General features: G+C 39.6%; 1 long non-coding RNA gene across 1 annotated transcript; it reads left to right on the top strand.

The window, feature by feature from the left end:
* Positions 1-6,886: 6,886 nt before the first annotated feature.
* Positions 6,887-18,785, top strand: LOC118342792. Its single transcript, XR_004797503.1, has 2 exons — positions 6,887-7,132; positions 18,633-18,785. It is a non-coding gene; the product is annotated as an uncharacterized LOC118342792 (long non-coding RNA).
* The last annotated feature ends 6,033 nt before the right edge of the window (positions 18,786-24,818 follow it).

The following is a 24,818-nucleotide window of genomic DNA, read 5'->3' as shown; positions in this document are numbered from 1 at the left end:
TAAATCTGGTATTTTGTTGTTGCTCTGAATTATTGGGTGGGGCGGGAAACCCCAGGGTGGCGAATGCTCCGTCGATAACAGCATTAAAAAAGCCTTCAATCATTTGGGTAAATCTCAAGGGTACACGAGAGTGGAAAGGAATAAAGAAGTGATGATGTGGGGTAATGCATAGTAAAAAGACACGTGCGCCTGCCACCATTAAAATACCCGGTGTGTGGTATTGTTAATCCTCTAACTACACTGTGTAGTCCCAAAAGGTGCTTGGGGACTATTTGTAAGGTGACTTATTACACCATGTTGTTTGGTTTGCCCTCATTGCCATCGCTGAAGCGAAATCAAAAGAACGAGTGAGGTATAAGTGCCTACAGGATATTGCAAAAAACAGGATCTGAAGTTGCTCTTGGAAGTTTGTACCAAAGCATTGTTTACATAAGGCCCCCCAACATGGTCCGGAAAAGCATGGGTCAGTCCAGGCATTCAAGACAGGGTGGACCGCTCAAAGCATGAAAAAAGAGGGCCCCAGCAGGGTGAAATATACGCCTGCGACAGCCTTGTTTATGCCAGTTAGGGAAAAAGTTGTGGTGATGTCCGATAGTAGAGACCAAAAGTTTATGGGGCGTAGTGAGTCCGCTGGCCACCAAATAGTACCTTCCCTCTTCAGGCCTTCATATCCTACGCCAGAAGAAGCTAAAGCACCCTATCGAAGTCAAACAAAACATCCGGGTTTTTTATAGAATTTACGGACATCCGAGGAGTGATTGTCCGAAAGTTGAGAAAAGCGCTTCTTTTTGCAGAGATTTAAAATTGAACCTGGTCTGTGAGAAGGTTGATCCTCTGGAATTGAGCATTTCCCGAGGAGACGCTATTTAAACAGTATGTTGACTGATTGAGCATTCTAAGCCCTGTTGAAGATAATTGTTTAAAAAAACACAGGTAAAGTTGTTGCGAGGGTGCAATACAAGAAAAAATAAGAACAAAATAATAACTGAGTTATTAAGTTGGCTGGGGAGCGAGGCGAGGCTACCGTTCTTCCCGTATGGATATGGAATGTTGTATTTAGAACCCGTGTGCATGAAACCAAAAATGAAAAAAGAACTCAATCTTTTTTGTCCTCTGGTCAGCCAGAAAGGTATTTGCACGTCGAATAACAAGTGCCTGTGATCGTTGTTCGCAGATGTAGAAACTTAATTACAGATAGCGGGAATGTAGTTTGACGAGTAAATGTTGTCTAGTTTTGGTGGGTATGTGCCGTCCAGAATGTTGCCCAAGGTGGCCGATGCTGGGGTGGCTCGTGGCGCTCTTGTGTTAAGTGGACCTATTCGCGTTTTCAATGCGCCGTAATTTTAACGAAAAAGAAAAGAAACAGAGGTGCTGGTAAGATGGGAAGGTTTAGCCCGTCTTAAAACTGAGCGAGTGAATGGATCGCACACATGCGCATCAGGTCTGTCTATATTATTATAGAGGCTTTGTTTTGATTTCTGGATGTATGTGAGTACCTATTTACGTCCATTTCTTATGATCTTTCCTTTTCTTATGTTGCTGAGATCTTTGTAAAACGTACAAACTGAGTAATATCATGGAACGTGAAAGAACCGAGGTCCAGAACCAACGACACTTTAACGGCGGGTGGGTTTATCTACTGTGTATGTGAATTAGGTACAGTGGGCGTACGTGTAGCAACGCTAGTTTTTGTTGTTGCCGTGGCTCGCTGGTGTTCTTTACAGTTTTGTCTGCAAAGAACTGCCTCTTGTTGTGGTCTAGGATATTGGTTTGTTCCGCTAGCTTATAACTGGAATTCGCAAGCGTCCGACGAGAAAAACCTTATAATGGGGTAGCCGAGCGCTGCGTGCTATAGAACCCGAGCCGATTGCTACGTGCGCGCGCGCGCAGGCGACCGAGAAGCGAAAAACCCAAGCTGCAAACGCTGATAACCTCCGTGCTATGTGGAAATTCCCAGCAAGATTTAGAAACTTTGTGAAAGTACCATCTATCTGCAAAGCCTTAGTCAGCTTTTGTTGGCTCCTAGGTAAACTTCTGGCTCACTTAGGAGCCAAGCCCAAAAATCAATGGCGGTGACATGGGGCCTCTGCTGGAAAGAAGAAGCTTGCTCTTTTCAGGGAGTAATACGGGCTCATTGGAAAGTGAAGAGCAGTTACTATTTTGGATTCACAGAGGTTATTGCTAACAGTTTGAATAAAACCTAAAAAGTGACAAGTAACGGCTAATTGTCAGTCAGAGATGATGGATTAGTGATTAGATATAGGAGCTTCTGACAGCTTTGATTCATAACTGTCGCTGGCTAAATAGATGCTCTTGTGCTCAGGTGAAAATGCGGACAATAATGCTCTTTATAACAACATCTTGTATCTCCTTTCGAGTCTCTCTCGTTCGTGGTGTATGAGATATTATTTTTACAACAACAAGGTGACTCAATACCTTAGAACTAACTTGGTTCATCCTAAGGTGATTATACACTAATGAAAACATAGTTATGCATATTATATTCCATTTCTGCCAATAGATACTCCTAAATGTTACACACTGAACATATATATATATTTAAATTTGTTTAGTATTGCAGATGTGAACAAGGAATACCTCAACAACGGTTGATGTTGTGAGTGTGCTTTTGATGTGCAGTACTGGTGCTCTGCTGACTTGAGCACAGATGGTGTGAGGAGTTTATAAAAACAAAATCTGGTTGTTTAACAAAGACCTTCATAAAACTTACAAACTTTGTATAAAGCACTGCACTAAACTGGGCACTTATTACACAAGCATAATATACACAGCACCACCAGTATAACCTTGCTGTTTTAGGCTGTTTGTTGCAACCTAAACATCATACAAGTGCACTTCATTTCCCACTGAATCTGTGTGGTGCAAAACTACTGTGATATAAGCGAGAAGTCAGCAGCACATTAGCCTGTGTGACCACGTTGTCGTTGTTGTTGTTGTTGTTGTTGTTGTTGTTGTTGTTATAAACTATCACAGACGATAATAAGAGGATACTTGCACAACCAGTGAGACCCAGCTAACAGAGTAGCTGTACTTGACATTTCATGCAGTAAGATAAACCCAGGAGTGTTTGGTCCAATTAAGTAGCTACTGTAGCTACCAGGTTGTGTACCTATTACCTTTGCCTCTGTGGTCTTCACTGCAGGCTGTTTACTCCATATAAAATGTATGTTTTGAACTATATTTTATTGGGGGAAGTCTGTTCTTAACTCCTATTTGTTTGATTTTCTTTTTGTCCAGAATATGAAGAAGGGTAATTATGCCACGTACATGTAGCCTACCATTTCTGTAAAACTCTTACAGTGTTTTGAATGGACATCTTTGTAATCCTGCATTACTGTATGTTTTAATAATTTGACAGTCGGATTGTCTGCTGTTATCTACTGTATGTTACATATGGCCCATGATAATTACATTACAGGTCATCCCCCAGTAAAATTAATCCAGTTCGCACTTCCTCCTCAGACTCCCAAGCAGGAGGCCTGGCTCTCTACAGAATCCTCTTCATTGTGGTAATACTGGGATTTCTACAGGCTAATAGCTTGTTTATTTATTTGTATAAAGACAATTGGCATATGTTAACTCATCAGCTAGCCACAGACACTTGTTTCGTGGTCAAGGCAAAAGGAGATGATTCCTGTTTTGTTTTAAGACCTCGTGTTGTTTTGGGAAGCAGGATATTGGGTGATCATACACCTACTTGTGAAGTATTGTTTTGCTAGGTGATGTGCAGTTTAGAAAACCAAAACACTGTCCAGCTTTCTTTTGTGGACAGGAACCATTGTTACACAAGACCACTGTATGTTGGAATGCATGGGATCATAACCACTGGAGTTGGATGATTACAAGTTAAGCATGTTACTCCTCTTCAAGTGGAATAAATTTGGATGCGGTTTTGAATAATAGATGATCCCCTAAGGTGTCGTGGAATTATCTTTGCCCGACAGCCTCCTCTGCAAGCAGACTGTGGGAATGTGCAGATTCACTTCATGTTTGAAAAATGGGAAAGAAAATCTGTGAATAAGAAAAAGGGTTATGAAACACTAATCGACCGAATGACGTCAACATCTGTCTGATATTATTATTCAACATCTGCAGTTACATTTTACACTTTGGGTTTTCAGCAGATGCACTCATCTAGATCCATTTAGAGTTGAGTGTAACCAAAAGCAAAAAATTCTGAATCACCAACATTACAAGCAACCGGTAGTAATGTGGGCCTGGGTCACAGCCACAGCTGACTGATAATAGCCTCTCTTGAATAGTACAAACAATAACAACAAACTATTATTCTGATAATTACAAGTTTAACTGTTTCGATTGAATGGTCTCTAACTGAGAAGGTGGAAAAGGAAGTTATTATTTATTTATCTTTTATTTTCATTTTAACTTTGAAGCAATAGATTGAGAACCAGGACAGCTGTTTCCCCTCAAATTTAACAGACACGAAAGTGGTATTGATTTTCTTACCTAACCCTCGGCAAGAAAAAACAAGTATGTGTTTAATTCCCGAAATATCGATTCCCTTAAGACTATATATATATGTTTGATTGTCAAAATGGGATAAAAAGACACTGTTTTTAATAATGTTTTACTTTATACTGCCTAACTACCCCCAGATTTTCTGCAGCACAAATAATATTTTCATGCCTACCAAAGAAAAAAATTGCCTCAAGTTTTGCCAGTCAATGATATCTGATTTTCAAAAACGTAAGCCTTCATGTTTGTTAGTAGTAATTATATTCAACATTTTTCTTTCAAACACTGCTTCAACACAACCGGCTTTGCATACGAGGGCTGAATAGCTCATGATTGGAACAAGAAACAGCCTAGACAGACAATTTAGGTCACACTCCCTGACCAAACTACAATCTGCTGCTCCTTGGTCGACTAAAAAATATAAATTTTTCTAAATCTCAAGGATTTCAGGTCTGTTGATGGAGTTTATAAACCAGAATGAATGACGTACATGTAAACATAGCAGCATGTCATAATTACAAACCACTTTTTAGCAGTTTCAGAAGAGATTTCCAGAGAGGCTTGAAAGCTGGCTTTCAACATTGCCAGTTTTCTTGTTCATGGAGAACAACAGCTGTGGTCAGCTTGAATTCTTGTAGCAGATACCAATAGTATCTTTTTGACTGTATATAAAAAAAAAATGATGGCAGGCTGGACTATGGCTTTAATAGAGGGGGGGGCAAATTCCTCAGCATTGTTACACCCAAACACAGAGGTCCTGAATTTTGACAAGAGCAGCCAGTGGAAGGAGTGCAAAAGGAGTTGACGATAGGCGGATTTTGAAAGGCTGTCGACAAACAGGGTACAGAATCCTGGTTGGGTAAGTGGGGTTGAAAGAGAGTACACAGAGGCAGGGTATTCACGAGGGAGCTGAGATAGTTTCACCGAACTCCATCTCTAAAGCTTTAATAATCTATCCAGGGTCCACTGGGCTCTCTGACTCAGCAGACTTCAGTTTCCGTGACAGACAGCTGTGTGTAGATCACAAATATTCTTAGCTGTCTGGCAAGAAGAAATTAGTGACAAAGGTCCTCTAAACTTTTTCACTTCCTCAGGTCTCCATGGCACAAAAGTTTGGCTTCAACTAACCACATGACAGCTCAGCTCATGCACAGCCCTGCCTTCAAACTCAATCAGGATGTGATATGTTTCTATTAGCTGGTTGTTTTTCCGGTTGCTGTGTTGAAATGTTTCCTTACTTGGAAACTTGCCTTATTAAGGCTCTATGGGATTTCATGTCAGAACTAAAAGTTCTGGATGTTTGCATTTATGAGGCTCATACGAACCAAAGTTGACCTCAGCTTGGGTGGAGTAAACATCTGTTTTTGTGTGACACTTGCACATATGGCCTGTTGAGCTCTTAGTCTGAAATGAAGATGTCATCGCCCTGTTCAAACAATAAATGTTTAATTTGGGCATTGAGCCTCTTAGCTCATGATTAGTGGTCTTTTGTGACAGTGTATCTGACTCACTCTGTTGGAACTTGTTGTTGATTGTTCTGACACTGTTGCATCAGTGGTGATTGGGGGGAAATGAAAGCATGTAGTATGCTTGTGGTAATCACTGATTCTCTAGACGTCAATAGCAGTATTAAACGCAACATTAAATCTAACTAGGCTGTACAAGTGCTCATTTTGATGCCTATATTTTTAAAAACATTTGGAGAGTTTCCGATTGAGCCCTTTCCCCTTATGGTGTGGGTCACATCTCTCGTAGGTTAACTGTTTTCTGTGTGTGGTACACTGAAAAAGGCTTGGGTGGAATTTTAGAATAATTGATTAAAGCAATTGTTCAACATTTTGGCAAATACATTTATTTGCTTTGTTGCTGAGATGTAAATGAGAAGATTGATACTACCGGGCTGGCAGGATGTTATGTGTTGGACTATTACTTGGCAGTAACTTCCTGGAGCAACTTTGTTGTTTTTACACTTGTACTTATAAATAAACACAATATAATGTGTTAACCAGTGAGCTGTAGGTGCTAGCAGGTAGATCATGTAACCAGTGGACAGAGTCAAGGTTGTGGTTTCCTTTTTGCTAAGCTTTGCCAAGGTAACCTGATTTGAGGCTCCAGTAGATTAGTCTCACAGAAATGCACTGGAGGAGGAAGACACTAATGAAATATTTATAAGATATAATTATCCTCAATTAATTCAATTAGCCCAATTAAGTGTATTTTTTAATTTATAGGGATGATTCAGATGCATGGTTTGTCTTTGTTTACATACAAGTCTAAACTTTAGACTCCTGCAGTCTCTTCCTGCTCGCTGTCATCTTATCTTTGAATTTTGCCGCTTTTTTCCGCTGACAGACCTGTTTCCTCTTTTCTCGACAAACGCCTACTTCCTCCTTCTGTCTGTCTCTCAGCGCTCTCTTGGTCGCTCTTTTGCCCGAGGCGAAGCACTGCTCAAACCGCTGCGAAGTCTTTGTCAATGGCTTATGATGCTGAAGGCACTTCACTTGCAGGCACATACCCAGACTAAAGTTGCTTAGAAAAGAGCTACCTTCTCTCTCCGCTTTGAGTAGTTGTTTGCACAAGAAGCAGATTGAGCAGGGGAAGAACTACCAAGCCCGTTGATTGTCAAGCTTTCCGGGTGAGTCCTTACATCTTCATAGTGTTTTTTTTTTTTACTCTTACTTTACAATAGCTACACAGGATGCAGTAGGCCTCAGGGTGCGGCTCTGTGCACTCTCCTGCCTCCTCTCCAGTGTGTCACCAGTGGCCACGAACACTGTGGTTAGATGTTTGCAATCTCAGGTTGTGAATTTCTTGGTACGTACTGTACATGTTTGGTAGTTGATTTGAGATGGGATGGTGTGGGTTTTCCACGTCTAACCAGAGAAGAATGAAAATGATAAAGAACGGATGTGTTTTAAGACAGTTGAGCGTTGTGGCCTCATGTTTTTTTGGGGAGGGGGGGATGGAAATGTGGTGTAGAAGTTTATGATTTTGGAAAGTATAAAGAAAGAGCACTTATACAGCTGATAAATCTGCTGCGTTGGAAAGTAATTAGTTGGCAGTATTACTTGGTTCCTTCACAATACACATTATGGATTAGTTGTGTGCCTGTAGCCTAATTTTGCCTTGTGTTTCTTTCCCTCAAGCAAGCGTCTTCTTTTTTTGTCTCCTCGTCTCTAAATGTTCCAGTGTTTTGATTATCTGGGTTGCAGAATGCCATCCAAGTACCTCTAATTGTTTCTGACTCACTTGTTTACCTCAAATTGCTGGCTTACTCTGCTCGCAACACACTATTTAGGCTATGCTTGTACCTTGTTCAGCAATACACTGTAGCTCCATGCTTCACTCGTTATCCTGTGTGTGCACATTTTTGTATCTAGACATGTATACACTGTATTCAGCTGTATACAGCGCGAGAGTCGATTTGGTGTCCTCGTAGCGGGCTCACGCCTCAGTGGGAGGTCGGTTGGCTGCTGTTGAGAGGCGTTACGAACTGCTGGTACTGACATTTGACAGGATATCCTGGTTGCAGCAGTTTAGTTTTAGACACAAACCTGCTGAGAGGCACACAGGCCGTGCAAGAGTCACACAGAGAGAAGTCACCAGGCTGTTGTGATGCGTGTCACTATAGGGGACGCCATACAGAATGTATTAACAAAAAAAAAAAGTCCTCATTTGATGCTTTGTTGTTTGTGAGGAAAATGTTTGGTCTGTTTCCTTGGTGTATTGTTTGAATATAAGTGCATGTTAAGTCTCTTAGATCATGGCACTTCCTCCTTTGGCTGAATCTAGAAGCCATATTTCTAAACCCTGACCCTAGCCTTACCCCTTTTCCTTTTGTGTTCTTCCTTTAGTTGTAGCTGTTTTGTCAGCCCTTTGTCTTAGGGCAAGCAGCTCTTCCTGTGGGTTGGGTGAGGGTATGTGTGTGTGCTGGGGAGGGACTGGGCATAACACAGTAACATTTTTAAGATTCTCAGTTCCAGTGTACTCTTTCTGTCATGTTGTACTTTTGGGACCATGGTTTGTTTTTGTTTTAATATTCTAAATCAGTGATTCCCAATTAGGGGCACCTGCACTGCAGTGGCTGCTTCTGCAGTTGCCAGGGGATACGAGGAAAAAATGTGGAGTAGCTCAACTAATCCGATAAATTGAATTTACGATTTGATATAGAAAAAATAACCACAAATCAGTCCTGAACAATGTTGCAATTAAGACTATTACAAGGCTAGTAGTAGCCTGCGAATGGAAACCAAAGACTAGCTAACTAACTAAACACTGAAAGTTTACAGTCACACAGAGATGTGTCACCAGCAACACTATTTTCCTTCCTGGTGTGCCTGTGATCCTCTTCTGCTCTGCATTTTTCTAGTGGTTTCCAGACATGCATAAAATTTAAAATATTCTTTTCAGTGCAAGCCGTGGAATGTCACACTTTTCGTAGGCAGCCAGTGAAATCAAGCAAGAGGCAGGCTTTACTTCTTTACCACTTCCTTCTCGTTTTGATGCCAGTAGTTGTGAGAGGAACAGAGCACAAGAGGGATATGGAGAATTCATAGCTAATGTCTTGATTAATTTTTTTCCCTGTCAATCATATTTGATCATCCGGCTGTGTACGCAGACCCGCTCACCCATTTAGAACATAATGGTGTTGTCTATGAGGGGGTACTTGAGTTCATTTGACATGGCTGAGGGGTGGGGGAGGGGGGGGAGACAAGTTCTACCTGAACTTAAAAGGTAACTTAACACCCTGTAAAATATTGTTGGGTGTCGTTTGCTGGGGTCAAACGTGGGCTCTTTGTACCTTTACCAGACCCATCAGTGTTGCTATGGTCAGAGGTGAAACAAGCTTTAAACTTTAAATCAGATAGTGCAGTAAAACACTGCCTTTCAGATTGGTATTAAGTTACTCTTTAGGGGTTTGTGTATGTGTGTGTGTGTGTGTGTGTGTGTGTGTTTCTGACACCTCTGCTCAAGGGTGTAACATGACCATCCTGTGGCTAGTGGGTGTGTAGGCGTGTGAAGGCGTCACGCTCGGAGCAACAATAACTCGGTCCTCTCCACCATGTCGATGGCCTTTTGTCTCAGCTCTCAGATAAAAGATGGTGCTCTTTTTGGAGGTTGTCACACACACACACAGATACACACACTCTCTCTCACACACACAGGCCCCTGCGGCGAAGCGGGCCCTTTGTAAAAGCATCAAATGAAGAGCTAGAAGGGATCCTTTTGAAATCCACCCAGCACATAGGTTAATACAGACACACCCACCCACAGGCACAATTATTGAAGTCCACATACTAAAGCATGAGTATGCGCACTCTCCCACACTCATAATGCACTTGATATTGCGAAACTTGATGGTGCGCACACATTCTAAGGAATTTAAAGAGGATTAATTTCTCCAGCCTAGGAAAAAAGATTTCGATGTCAGGGTGGCCTCATGGTATGTGTTGGTAAAAGGGGCTTTAAAAGGACTTTTTATTGCTAGATTGTTTTCTCTCTCAAATTTGATTATATGCTGTTGCTGTTTATTACAATTATAGATTAAAACTTTCTCAAAACCATAATAATTACAGCTTGAAATCGAGTATGAAATTGTTTAGAATAGTTGGTGTGAGTCAGGGTTTCTTAGGAAGTGGCTGGACTATAGCTTGTTTGGAACAAGTACTAAGTTTGGGCCCACTGCCCAGTGGTCTGCTGAAGGAGGTTTTAGGTTACATCAAATTTATGGTTGTTTTTTAGTTCTTCAAAAAATTTTATTTGACATCCATAACTTTTTATAAATAAATCGTCTGTTAACTTCTTGCTGGAAATGAAAGGGGAGGTGTTATGCTTGTACTTAGTTTCTGTCATATGTAATGTTACGGTGTCCGATGTCTGAAAAAGGCCAGCATGTCAAATAATGAGATTAACGTAATCCCTGTGAACAAAAAGCCCAGAATTAAGACTGAATGCAACAGATTTATTTATACCGTTATCTACTTAAGTAGGACTACAGAGACCCGCTCAGTTGGTCTAAGTTATCAGACTGCTCTGCCCAGGAGTCAGGATACTTTTTGTATGCAGAAAGTGCTTTTTTGTGATGTTTTTTTCATCTGATGTTGTGTAGCTCAGCTGAGGCTAAGTTAGCTGTACTAACCAGCTAAAAGCAGCAGCTAGTTAGTGGCTAAAGTAGTTCACCACTAACAACAAGTAGCTGAAACTATATTTCCATCAGGGTACTCTGTGAATCACTGAAAGTTGAAGCAGAGCAGTCGGGGGACATTAAATCCAATAAACATGGAAAAACCATAAAATATTTTCTCCATAAAATATGATCTAGTTTTAGCAAAATCAATTAAAGTTATACAAGTTCTGTGGGTTTTTGTATAGTAGTCAGTGAGAAACACGACAGAGTTCATGATTTTGAACAGGAAATGGGAGAAAAGTCTTTTAGCTTTTGGATTATTGATGGCAATTGTTTCTCTGTTTGTAGGCTACTAGTTGTTATTAAGGTAACTGGGATTATTTAAAATGGCCAATAAATTGTTCAGTGTTTGGACTAATTGAAGATCTTACGATTTTGAGCAGTTGCATTGTTCCAGTTAAAGTATCCTAATATCATATAAATAATCTAAGTTTATCAACTTTAAACTCGTTGTGGAAATTAAGTCAGATTTAGTAGCTACATCCAAAAAAACTTTAGTACATCACATAGAAGATTCATTAGCACATGTTATGGGAGCTGCATGAAAGGGGGAGAGAGAGGCATCAATAAAATTAATTTGTGGTCTGACTCATATGTATAATGTGTCAAAATGACTCAGACAGAACCCAAGGGAGGTCTGAAGTGTGGTGTTTAGCATGCACCATGCCTCTCAGTGTGCTCCAAATTAAGAGTCAATTAAATGCAAAAGCCTGAGGTCATATTCAACCCTAGAATTTAAACCTTGACATAGTTTTGAAAAAAATACAACAATTTAGTAAATGTGTTAAGTGAATCTTTTCATGCCTTTTTAAAGTTTGTAAAATATCCTGCTCATCAGGGTTGTTTCATCGGGGCTGAGTGCTGGTTGGTCACACTGACATTGTCTGTATAAAAAAGAAAAAGAAAACTGCTGCCTCATGTTCTCTCACACCATTAGGGTTCATTGTAACGGGTCCCAGGAGGAGCTGCCAGGAAAGGATGTGCTTTACTTAGATCATGTTCCCCTTGATATGCATGCCCCCAGTCTCACTCTGTTTGTCTCCTCTCTCTGTCTCCGTCAGCAACTCCTGAACACGTTTTAATTAAACTTACTTCAAAGTGTTAAAATTCCTTAAATACAGCAAATGGGCATCTTAATTTTTTCACATTATGCAGGGATGTTTTAATTATAATCCTTTGAAAAGCTGTTACATGCAATTAGAAAGTGGTGTTAATGAATTCCTTTAGTAGCGATGGAAATGAAATGAGACAAATGCCATAAATAGTCACAACTACATTAGTAGATCTATTCATTTTATTTAGTTAAGCTGCATGTTGTTTTGTGATTACTTGCACATACAGCTTTTTGTTTCTCTATCTCGTATAAGTTGTTCCAGGTACGTGTGACAAAGTGTGAAGTTTGGCTTTCTGACACTTGTAGGTACCTTCTCCGTGTCTTTCTTATTAAAGCCTCTTTTTCTCTTTTCTCTTATCTTGTCCTCTCAGATCTTTTGCCCTTTATCATCTTCTCTTTACCTTTTTTACGCCTGTTTTTTTATTTCTCTGTCTATCATGTAACCTTATTCTCTTTATCTCAGTCTAATTTTAACGTCATTAGTTCATGTTTATTATCTGTGTCTGCTGTCCTTTAATCTCTGGTGCCTCTAACTCCCTTCCTCCCTCTCTGCCTCCTCTCATGTTCACTTGCATTTCTCACCTCCATCGCTCCATCTTCTCTCTTTCTCTTCCCCTCCCTCCTCCCCTCTACAGACGATGTGACCCTCACATTACACATCATGAATTATTGAGGTGAAACCCTGCACTCTTGTGCTGCCCAACAAATCACAGGCCTTCTCTCGTCCTCTGTTTCCTCTCCTCTTACCCTCTCTCCCCTCTTTATTGATGGTTTTGTTCCTTAATTTCGACCTCTGGCAGCAGATCAAATCACAGGTTTCTGAGGGTAACATGAGATTTAGTTATTTTCCACTCTTTTGGAGCTAATCCTGTAGAATTCTGGCCACTGTAACCCAGCGACACATGCCTCTCTTGTTACGGCAGGTGGGCGAGTGCTTGAAGACAGATTAACTGCACACATACAGTACACAGATTACAATACCTTGACTAGCGGTTTGATGGTTTTGGCAGCATGTTATTGCATACAGTACATAAGTGCAGTTAAACCAATGGAAGGATTACACATGTATGTCAGATGAATGAAAAAAGAGAGCGTGGAGTCTGTTTGTTTAATGTTTTTCATTGCCTGATTTATGTTCTTTTCGGTCAAATTCCGCGAAATAATATGTTCTGAGTAGAGACAGACTTGGCAGGAAATGTAGAACGGATTGATGAAAGCACAAAACGTCGGATGCGGTGGACAAAATGAATGAACAGAGGAAAAGAGGAGAGGAAGGAAAGAAGCGTGGTCAGATCCTGAAAAACTGACAGTGTTCTTCTGCGAATGAAACAGATGGAGTGAACTCTGTGTCCCGTCAGCCTGTTTAACCTCTGGCAAAGCAAAAAAATAAACACACACTCGCTCACACTCGACTAAACCAGGTTTGCAGCAAATCACCTGCTCTGACATGATGAGCTCTGACAGCAGCTAGCTTGATAACAAGGTTCTATTTACACTGTGAGGAGGTTGCAACGAGATGCCAAAGCGACAGATTGGGATTTGATACACAGCCCCCCAGGCTATAGTAAACACTCATGATGACTTGTAGAGAATATATAGAGACAATCACGCACACACCTGAGAAAAATCCTAGTATGGAACCTTGTTGCTCAGAAGTTGTTCCCCCGGAGCAGTGTGTGTTGATTTGCAGGAAAAACATGTTGATCAAATGAGTGTTGGACCATTTGTAGCCCTGCTCATGGTGTGCTGGTGTGTTGAACGGCTCTGTCTCTCAATTACATTTGAGCCCATTTTCAAGGGATTTACTGTGGCTGTCAGCAGTGAGATAGGTGTGTGTATGTGTGTGTGTGTGTCTCCAATCAATAAGGCTCAAGGCCGACCATCTTTGACTCATCTGTAGTTCTCGGAAGATGATGACAAGGTGCTCGGAATACACACACACACACACACCGTCTTTACTGGAAAACAAAGCCAAATCCTCAGTCACTTTCGCACAAACACAAACCATTCACTCTTCATTTTAAAGTATAATTCCTGTTTATTACACTGCAACATTGGTGAGTCATTACTGTCATTACTGACAGAAATGGCTAAACTAATTGTTAAAATGTGGTAACATGACAACAATGTCTGTCTGGCCAGGAACAATGAGCAGTTAGACAGTCAGACGGGCTAAAAATAAAAAGAATTTGGCCAAATTAGACAACTTTTATTTGGAGGTTAAACCAGAAGGAGTGACCCAAACTGTTGGTAATAATCACTCATTGCATGGAAAAACTGTGTCTGCACTAATGCGGTAAGTATGGGAAGTCAAAGTTGAACCAGTGCAAAGTCAAACTGTAAATTCCGATGGATGTTGTTTTATTTAAATATATACACACACAATCCATTATATATAGGCATGTAATGATGCATTTAATTCACAATTCAATACAATATAATTAACATTACTGGGTTCACCATATTTCATGATTTTTTTTTAACAAAATCAGTTTGAAGACTAACTGAAAAAAGATATTTGTTTTATTTCTGGGGTATAAACTCTGCAATAATAATGCATATTTCCTTTTCTTTGTAAAAGTAAAACTGAAGTCTTTGCGCATTGATACAGCTACTGACAGTGATGTAGGATGTCAAACAAACAAGCAAAGTCAAAAGTAGATGGCCCCCTCTGCTGTTTAAAGAGTATCATGGTTTATTTTATCATTATATAAAGAATTGTGACCAACATAAATACCGAGCACTTGTAAAACCAACGTTTTACTAATGAAAAATATGATTGTCAGTGACCTCTGTTGGGTAATGATAATGGCACCACTGTTTCTAACAGTTGTTGGCATTTCTGTACGTACTTTAACTTAGTTTAACATTACTCATCCACCCATATATACACAGATTCTGCTTTCTCCAATAAGCTAACATTGACATATCCTTGTCGTTGTTTTGGTCTGGCTTTTGTTTACAACAGACACTTTAGGTATTAATTTTATTGTTTTCCTTTGTTTGAAAACCTGTCAAGTTGGACTACTTTTTAGCACTGCATTCAAAGGTGCAATTTTAACATCACTAATAAGAATGATAGCCACAACTATAAAGATAAGACCCAACTAAAATGTATCTTTAGGTTTGCATTTTAAGACAAACCATGCTAGCATGTCTGTGGGGCTGTACTTTAGATTAGCTCAATGGACTGCTGTGCCTAACATCAGCATACTAATGTGCTGACAATGACAATGCTAACATGGTGGCCCTTCATGAAAAGTCAGAGGATTACCAACGTTGTCACAATTCCTTCTGAGAGAACCTGCAAAATTTCATAGCAGTCCCTCCATAAGTTGTAGAGATATTTCAGTCTGGACCAAAACAGTGGACGGCCCAACCATTCAGACTGATACACTTACTGCAAGCAAGGATAAATATCTTGACAGTCTCCAGAGTGGCAGCTTCATAGCTTTCCTTAAGTGTCCCTGCGCTATATGTTTTCAGTCAATATTGAGAAGGATGATAATCTTCGCATAGATGACTTACATGCTATTGTCTGTAGGATATATCTGAAGCACTCATTGACACATTCTGTATGTATGTACAGTAAGGCTCGTCTTTGTGAGACATTTGTTTATTTTAACAGGATTAATAGGATGGCGCTGCTGATATTGTTTAACATTACACGTTTGTTTCAGCAATTAGCCTATTAAGAGAAATGTGTGCAGAATTGTGCATATCCAGATGTTGATATGTATCTGTCTCTGTTTTCTTTGCATTTGCTCTCTCCACATCTCATTCGCCTTGCTTATCCAGGAATAGAGACCAGGAGAAGAAATGTATTTGCATAAGGTTACATAGAGGAGAAACAGAGAGAAACAGAGATACACAGCTGCAAGGCAAAGTGTCTCAGAAAGTATTTAACATACGTTACAAAACCACTCTAATCTTCAATGAACATATTCGTTCATATTTCAGTGGTGAAATTCAAAGCAGGGAGGTGGGGTGAGTCATATTTGGGGAGTTGTGACAAACGTGACTTGAGTAGCCTATGACACGCGCTTTGGAAAGAAAGATGCATCCACATCTCGAGCTATTGATGCAACTGCTGCCATGGCAACGGGCCCTTGAATAAAGGCTATGTGGATCATTATGGGGTGACTCACACACGCCAGGCCAGTCTCATTACGTAAACTTTAAATTAATACATGCTCTTCAAACACACACACACGCATGCATACAAACACTTACACAGTACTGTACAGTGGCATCCTCACAAAAACACACATTTCATCACTCACTATTCTGCCTCGGTTCATACACACATGCGGTATGTATCAGCGTGCGCTCTATTCCACTCAATAGTTTTCTCCCAGGAATTAATCTGAGCCAGCCTTTATGCATTATGGATCGAGATTAAATATGTAAACAGGCTTCTCCACCAGGAACTAGGATGATCCAAGCTTTCTAGACAGGCTAGGAAGGTAAATTATTGATGCCTTCCTCAGTCAGTTTTGGGGATATCTATGCTACATTTTCTACTTGATAACTGTGCAGTGGTGGGTAGACCCGCTGCAAGCACACAGAAGTGGCTTTAGCCAGTTCCCCCTGTGTGGTTCGGAGTGACTATGATTTGGCTGTTTTTCCACCATGGGGCTTCTAACTGGCTTATTTTAGAAAGCCACAGGGTTTCAGGTCAATTCGGCTGCCTGTTCTGTTGTCAGATATTGCGCTTTTTTGTACCCACATAGGAGTCCTCTGCACAGGGACAGAAGCCAGGGAGGAGCCACCCAGGATTACATGTTCAATATTTGAGTGTGTGTGTGTTTTGCATGAAAGAGGAGTGAGTGTTGGTGTGCTTGTTGCTAAGCGTATAAACCAGGGTGTAGATGGTGACAAATACAGATTTAGAGTCTGTTTGTGTATTTCAATTGCGGTTTTGACCAGTGAAAGGCAGAGAACATAACAGTTTTTATTTCTGGTGTCTCTTACCTCACATCTGTGGTTCACTCGAAACTAAATGTCAAGCAAATGCTCTTATTTCACTTTTTCACTCTGTCCCTCCTTGTCCTCCCTCTGTCAATTACTTTCCCTAGCATCTTTCCCCCTGATTTTAACTTCTTATCTTTCAAAAGGCAGATTTGGTATTGCACCATAAAGCTGGGGGACCTGCAAGAAATAAAAAAACAAATGAATTAAGACGTTTGTAAAGGCTCTACGTAAACAATTTCTAGTCTCCAAACTTTAGCCTAACCAATACCTGATTTACTTTAATATTCACATTTGAGAATTTAAAAAAATCTGATTACAATATATCAGCAAATATTCATTCACACACATATAAAAATACAAAAATAATTTTATAAGTATCCCTTAAATTTGGCTTAAAATTCTTGACCAAGAGCCATTTTACAGTTGAAGAATAAACTTGTCAGCGCTCTCTGGTGGCCAAAGTGTGTTATGGAGGCACATATTTGGCATTTCTTACCTGCAATTTATTCGTCTGACATACACACAAAATGATATATCTGCGATATGCTTATATTTGCAGATTTATCCGTCTGGCCAATTTTTCTCAGATTTGACAAAGGTCATCCAGAATCACAGAAGACATAACACAAATGTTTTCAAAGGCTGTTTTTGCTCCCCATGATACCTTTTATGTGTAAAATTGGAGAAATAGCCCTTAGTTAGTGGAATTTGGCAGAGGAAGGAGCTCTACACTAGTAACCTGCTTAAGCTGCTGCTGTTGAGTTCTGCATGCTTACTGGCTATTGTGGCTAAAGTGTTGCTACATACTGACCTCACTTCAGTGAAAGAGAGATGGAGCTACCTTATCTCCCAAACTGCAGGAACTTGCACTTTCATTACTGTGAAAATATCTACAAGAAGTCACAAACCTCACTCTGGAAGTCATAACAAGTTGCTGCTGGGTGGTTTGTGTCTTTCTGCTGTGTTTAACTGGCTGAATTGATCCAAGGTCCCAGTGAAACAAAGTGGATCTTTAAAAACATCATAACTTTTTAATTCACTCACCTGCTGTGACCTCATTAGCAGTTAAACTTTGATTTGAATTAAGCTCTTGAGTGTATCTGCCCCACTGGCACGTCCTAATGTTCTATGTGTCAACAATTGCAAATTAAATTAGCCTACTGCTGGAAAAAAGTCATCTCATAGGACAAATAGAAAATCTGTTTGTCTGCTTTAGTTTGTATCAGTGGGTGTTCGAAGTTGAACTGTGTATTTGAATACGAGTTTAAGCACCGGTATCTGCAGGAATTTGCATAAAGTGCTTAGTCTTTAAGGTCAACCATGACACAAACAGGGGAGTGTGTTCTAGCTGTGGGCTAATGACTATAGATGGCAGGTATTACATCTGTGGTTTCTATACTAGCACTTATGAAAGCATGCATTTTAGCTGGGCAACCTGACCTCAAATGGTTTTGGGGTATGATAATATGCAGGGCCAGTGTGTATACTTCTGCCTGCGCAAGTAACCGTAAACTTATGTAAGTAGGTCAATTGATTCATTTCCTCTAAACATCTAAATGTTCAGTAGCTTCTTCTGCACATATGAAGTTATATCACTGCTGCACTATAACAATGTCTTATGTATTTTTCAACACTGCCCTTGTTGACCTTGTTGTCCTGAGTCATATATGAAATTATTTGAATTTAAGGGAAGCTAATGCAAGCAAACATCATCTCAAATAACTAGACCCAGTTCTTGACTAACGTGCCCTGTTTTCTCTTTCCCCTCTCTTTTTATTCCCATCCACCTTCATCTCTCTCTCTCTCTCTCGTCCTCCCTCCCTCCCTCATCCTCTCCTTCTCTTCACTCTTACCCTGCAGGTTTGGATGAGCTACTCCAGTAGTAGTGACAAGGTGTGAGGCAGTGAGACTCACACCAACCTTCGCCCCCGTCAGCCATGCCGCCCGCCAGCAGATACTGTCAAGGTGGCATTGAGTGCCGGGGCCTTCCCCAAACTCATGGGAATAGACCAGGTAGGGTCTTTTAAATCCACTCCAATCCTAAATCTAGCGGACAAAACCTAGCAAATGTTTTGTCTGTGTGACACCAGATTTAAACACCATGAACAAGGTGCATGTTTGTCAGAACACAGTATTGTACAGTAATCCGCTGTTGTGTATACCTGTAAGTAGGGTTATGTCTGGAGGGGGGGGCGGATGTTATCAGGGCGTAACACATCTTTGCATTGTCCCTAACGATTATACTAATTACTCAAAGGAAGTGCCTTAATTGAATATGTTTAACAGGGGACACAGCCGCAGCTTTGACACAACCTCAAAGACATTGAATGATAATGGAAGCTAAATCTTACACATAAATTTGGGACATGAAACAAGAGCCATTAGTCCAGCTAAGATATCTTATTTGATGAGATTGGTCATGTCCAGGCAATGCGGATCTGTTCAGGTCACTATTTGGGCAGAAACTATCCATTAGATTATGTGCAGGTAGGTCTGAGTTTCGACAGATGGTCTCATTTTGGAAACCAATTTGCAGATGTCAAAAATCCTGGATCCTGGTTATCTCAGGCAAATCTTGTAAGATATTTTTTTTTATCTCTTTCTCCTCGTTCTTTTTTCTTATTAGAAAATGTACAATACATTTCAGGTGTTAGGCATATTAAGCTGTTCCTGCTGCCGCTTTGGCTGTTTAAAATGACAAAGCATATCAGCTTGTAGCTTATTCATTTTTCCTAAGGGTTTAAAATGACCTTTTTTAGTGTTTATCTGATTAAAAATAGCTTTCCTGCAAGCTGGTCTCTGGGCACAGTCAGTCAAGGATCATTTTGATTAAAAAGACACATTCTTGTAACGTCACGGTTTTTTGTAGTTGGTGGTGACTCTGAAGTTATCTAGCTAATGGGCATTGCACAGATCTCCCAGCGTAAGCTTTTAATGGATATCAATCATAAAGAGTAGGTTGTTTAAATAAGCCTGTAAAGTAAGCATGGCTACACCCGTTTATACAATGTAAATGATATCTATTTAATCTAAACCTGTAGGTTTCTCAGTGTATATTACAGATCTAAATTGAATCTTTGCAGTTTTTAAACTAATTTATAACTGTTAGTTACCATAGAAGTCATTAAAAGCTGAACAGGATTTAGAATGATAGGGAATTTGATATTTGGTTTAGGATTTGATAAAATGCAATCACCCCTCGTGCATCACAACACATTTCCACTGATTTACACCAATGGTGGGTGATGCTTAAAATCATGGAATCCAAAATGGTGTAACTGAACATTTTTCAACAATACTTGTGTGATTTTGATCTAATTCAAATTCTAGTGTTAACAGATCATTGCCTGATCGTGGTGGTTGGCAGTACCTTGGCTTCAAATTTATAACTCGTACAATAAAGGCTATACTGTATGTCAGCCAATCATTCAGGGTCTAATATTCTAATGAAATAATTAGCAACCAAACAGTGACTACGTCGGGGGGGGGGGGTGACAGGTGACAGTTTACTTGTTACGTTGTTTGATTACACATACAGGTGTGTAAAATGCCCTGTTCCCCTCTCTCTCTCGCTGAGTGTTTGTGTGTGTGTGTTTGTGTGACTCATGGATGGGCTAATGATTGTACAAGCTGTGAGTCACCTTGACAACTGGAGCACAATTATTGCCCTTTTTTTTTTTTCTCAATGGGGGATGAACCACCTGAATGAAATATGAACTACAGGAGTACATGGTTACCTCTGGCTTGCCATGAGGTCCATTTTAGGTATTTTTTTGTGTAGATTTAGGGATGCAGTTTTTTGTGGCTTAATACCCTTTCTAACCAGGGTTCTTGCAGTCTAAATTATTAAAAATGTCTTAAAGTCTTCTTTTGTCGTTCTTTACTTCTTGAAGGCCACCTCTCCCCTCCGCTTTTCTCCAGTTTCTCTTATCTTCCCCTGTCTCTCTCCTCTTTTCTCCTATCTGTTGCCTCTCCTCCTTGTCCTTCTTTCCTTTCTCTCCTGTTCGTTCCCCCTCTCCACTTCCTCCTCTCATCTTTTTGTTGTAAACTGTTGAAAAACTATGCGCGTTGCCTCCTCCTCTTCTTGTCTGTCCACCGTCAACCCCCACCTCTTCCTCCCTTTCCCTCTGCATCTCCTCTGTACAATAGGCCCTGCAGCAAGCATATGGCGTCTGATCATGGATGGGGAGTGGTTTTCAGCTGCTCATGCTGGTCTTGAGACCCAGATAAAAGTGTGTATGCCTGTGTGTGTGTGTGTGTGTGTGTGTGTGTGTGTTTGTGTGTTTGTTGTATTTTTGTTGTTTTATGTTGGGGTACAACTTTGCATAAGTGAAATTATGTCGTGGGTGTGTTTTGTTGTGGCGACATGCCATAGGTGGCTTTACTTTGATGCATGTGTGTGGGTTAGAGCTTATATGTTGACCAGCCCTGAATGTGTGTACCACATGTAACCCCTTTTAAGGAATTATTAATGTATGTTTTTCTGATTTCTGTCTATGTGTTTTTGTGTCCTCGTGTGAGTTTAAGAGTATGTTTAGGTACATCTGCGACTGTGTATATGTGTGTATGCATAAATCACACTGTGATTCCTGTATCCAAATATCTTCAATGCCCCATGGGCACGAACGTCCGACATTTGTGTTAGAATGCTGGGGAATTGGTATAAGTCCAGACAATTGTGATGAGAGTTTTATTGTTATTGTCAGAAATGCAATAGAGAACAGGAGGGCAAGGTAGTGGGGCTGCTAGTAGAAAATAAGTTTTGGAAACAAGCAGGAGAATTTAAGTCAAACTGGAAGGAAATGAGCTGTGATGTGAGGCAGCAGGGATGTTCTACAGGTTATGATTTAGTTCTAATTGTAGCTCCATGACCAAAACATAGCTTCTTTAAACCTGTGTAAACTGATTTTTTTTTTGCCACGTGGGAGCAGCGTAAACAAGCTATAACACAATGTTGCCATTTTAGCACCTTTTGAGTTGATATGGCAAACCTGTTCACAAATAGTTGCTTATTTACACATCCAGCAGTTACTGAGCAATATTAGCATTCATTTGGAGTCGTATTTGTCTCCACCAGATGAAAGTCCAATATTCACTCTCTGTTTTGGTCTCCACCAACTCCTGAGGGGAAATATCTTGATCATTAGTTGCTCGTTTGCTCAGCAGCTGTTTCTATTGGATTCATTTTCCTACATACTTGTCTAACAGGTGTGCATTAGATTCCCACGCAGGAAAATCGTGTCCATGCCATGTTTTAGTGTGTTTTCTTAATATAATAAACTTTATTTATTATATATTTACTTTATACTTTATAACTTAAAAATTGCAAATGTATGAAGCAGTTCTCAGCTGATTAATGAATTGTCCATGTGTTGATATACACATAGTGCGAGGAATAATCACCTGTAACAAATTAGTTTAGTTTCTGTTGCAGTTTAATGTGATGGTTAAATCAGACTGTGACAAAATGTGTAAAATAAGAATGTTTTTTATTGCGTCTTAGGGGATTTTTAATGCATACATAATGACTCTATAATAGCAGCAAGATTAAAATGTTTAAGAAGAAGAAATAAATGTGTGCTTATCTGTAATAATAGTTTAAAATATCTGTAATGAATGTTCAGAAAATTCTGCCATCAGTCCTAGTCTGCTTGTTGTGTAACTGAGTGACCTCAGGAAGTGTACTTGTTATCCTCCCAGTTAAAAAGGATAGTGTTGTGTCAGATAACAGTAGCTCAAGAGCTGACGGATGATATAGACTCAGTAAACATCAGATTTAATAGAATACATTATGTTTTATTACACTGTAGATCACAGCTTTCACGTTTATGCCAATGCACAAAGTGATTACTACTCATGTAATGTACCAGGTGTGACACTTGCATAGTTCTCCTTAGTACTCCTACAGTACAGTGGAGTGGTCCTAACAGTAAGGGAGAGGAAGATGTAGTGGGAGTTCAGACAAAAATGTGATGGAGTAGGGGAAAAGTAGATGGGATAGTGGGGGTGGTGTAACTCCGGGACGGTGGAAAAGCGACATGTATCTAAACCTCAGAGGTAATAGGATAAATGGTGCAGATAGAGGCCATTGGAAGAGGAGAGGAGGAAATAGTTGTGGAAGGGTTAACGATGGAAACGTAATCTTCATTTATTTATTAACTCATTTGTAAGATTTAAACTTCAAACAAAGCCAAATGAATTATAAACTAAAAACAGGCTGTGTATTATAATATGAATAATTACAATCAGTGTTAAACCAGCTAAATCTCCGTTGAGGTACAATTCAGAAATAAGGCACCATCTCAAAAGAGACACACAAACGAAAGTTTAGTTTGCAAAGGAAAAACATTTGAATGCACAGCTGTAGCACTTAACAAATTCCAGCTCAGACATTAATTGTTGGAGGATATAACTTTATAGAACAGTGCATATAAAATTGGCCCCACATAAGAAAAAGATCTAAGGTTTGCATTAGTAATACAGAAGCTTTAAAGACTTTAAAGTCTTCAGTGTACTAATTATTTTTACAATGTTTTTTTAAAGGTTATAAAAAAATATGCACATGTGGTAATATATTATTACCTTTTTATATTATTTGCATATCCACAAATGCAGTTTATTAAAAATTAATTAATTCATAATACAATTCAGAAGTGGAAAAGGCTTTGATCGTGAGAGAAAGAATCACTCCAAGCGATGCATAAGTCTTATAATATATATAATAGTCTTATCTAATATTGCAAATCTTTACTAATTCTTTGATGATTGAGCATATTAATTGCTCATAAAAATAGCAACAGTAGAAGAAATACCGAACATGCATTTGTCAGGCATATTCTTCCAAACTTTTGATATTTTATCAATATTTAATAGTCAGAGGAGAATATTACATATCATTTTCTAAAGGACATACTGATACATTTATTTACTTTTAATTTGTCTAAAATTCAGGTTCCAGGTAATATTAAAAAGGTCATAAAATTGCTGTTTGAAACCCACAGATGCCCTGTTGTTTAGTACTTTTTAGTCTGGCAGCATACTGTCTGTCCCAGAGAGCCTGAGGATGACAGCAGTGGCGAGCAAGCAGATATTAAGCTAATACTGACTGGCATTGTGCACACACACTCCTTATATTTGTCACCTCATCCCCCCATGTGTATTTTGCAGGCTCTTCATATTCCTCCAATCCCTTTTTCTCTCTGTTCAACATCCACTCTCCTGCCGTCTCTCACTATTATCATCCACTCTCCTCCTTCCTGTGTTTACTGTTGTTTTCCCTTTATCTCATTCAATTTGCCTTTCTCACAATTTTTTTATCTTCTGTTCTCCCCTTTTGTTCGCATAACAATCCACACTCTTCTCTTGTCACCTCTCTGCCTTTCTTTTCCTGTCATATATGCTCACCATCCTCTAGTATTATGTTTTCTTTGTAAGTCCTCATCACTACAGCTTGTGCTCTTTGAACATTGTGACTGTACGTTATATGCTCACTAAATGGCTGTGTGATTTTGTGTACATGCTGATCCCTGTGTGTTTTGAAAAGAGCCTTAGCCAACCTGAAATGTAACCTGAGCCAGTAATATACTGTATTCAGATATATTGCTAGAGTAAAAGTAGCTGTACTGTAATTTTAAAGGGGTACTCCAGTGATTGAGCGTTGTATCTTCATAAAGTCACAGAAGACAATCATCAGAATTGGAGCAGCAGAGGCTAAGATATTCTGACTTATATTCTCTATTACAGTAATGTAATGGTAATTTAACTCCTTTTCTTTACCTTAATAAAATATAACTTAGACAAGTTTCTTAATTTATATCAGGAAATATATGATAAAAGAATAATAATACAGGCTTTCTGTGAAAATGTTTCAGGCCCAAGCCAAGATACTCAAACTTTGAGAAGCAGTCTGTGTACTCCTTGTAATGAGTAAACTGAACTTTGTGTGTAAAATTGGTCCCCTCCAATACAAGTGAATGTTTCAGTAAGAATCAAGTATCAAAACTTGGCATTCAATGTTAAAACTGATTCTTAGGCTTGTGTTTTTCT

This window comes from Morone saxatilis, unplaced genomic scaffold (genome assembly GCF_004916995.1).
Source record: "Morone saxatilis isolate NCDOM2014 unplaced genomic scaffold, NCSU_SB_2.0 Contig9, whole genome shotgun sequence".
In the NCBI taxonomy this organism is placed as follows: domain Eukaryota; kingdom Metazoa; phylum Chordata; class Actinopteri; family Moronidae; genus Morone; species Morone saxatilis.
This window is presented reverse-complemented; position numbering and strand designations above follow the sequence as displayed.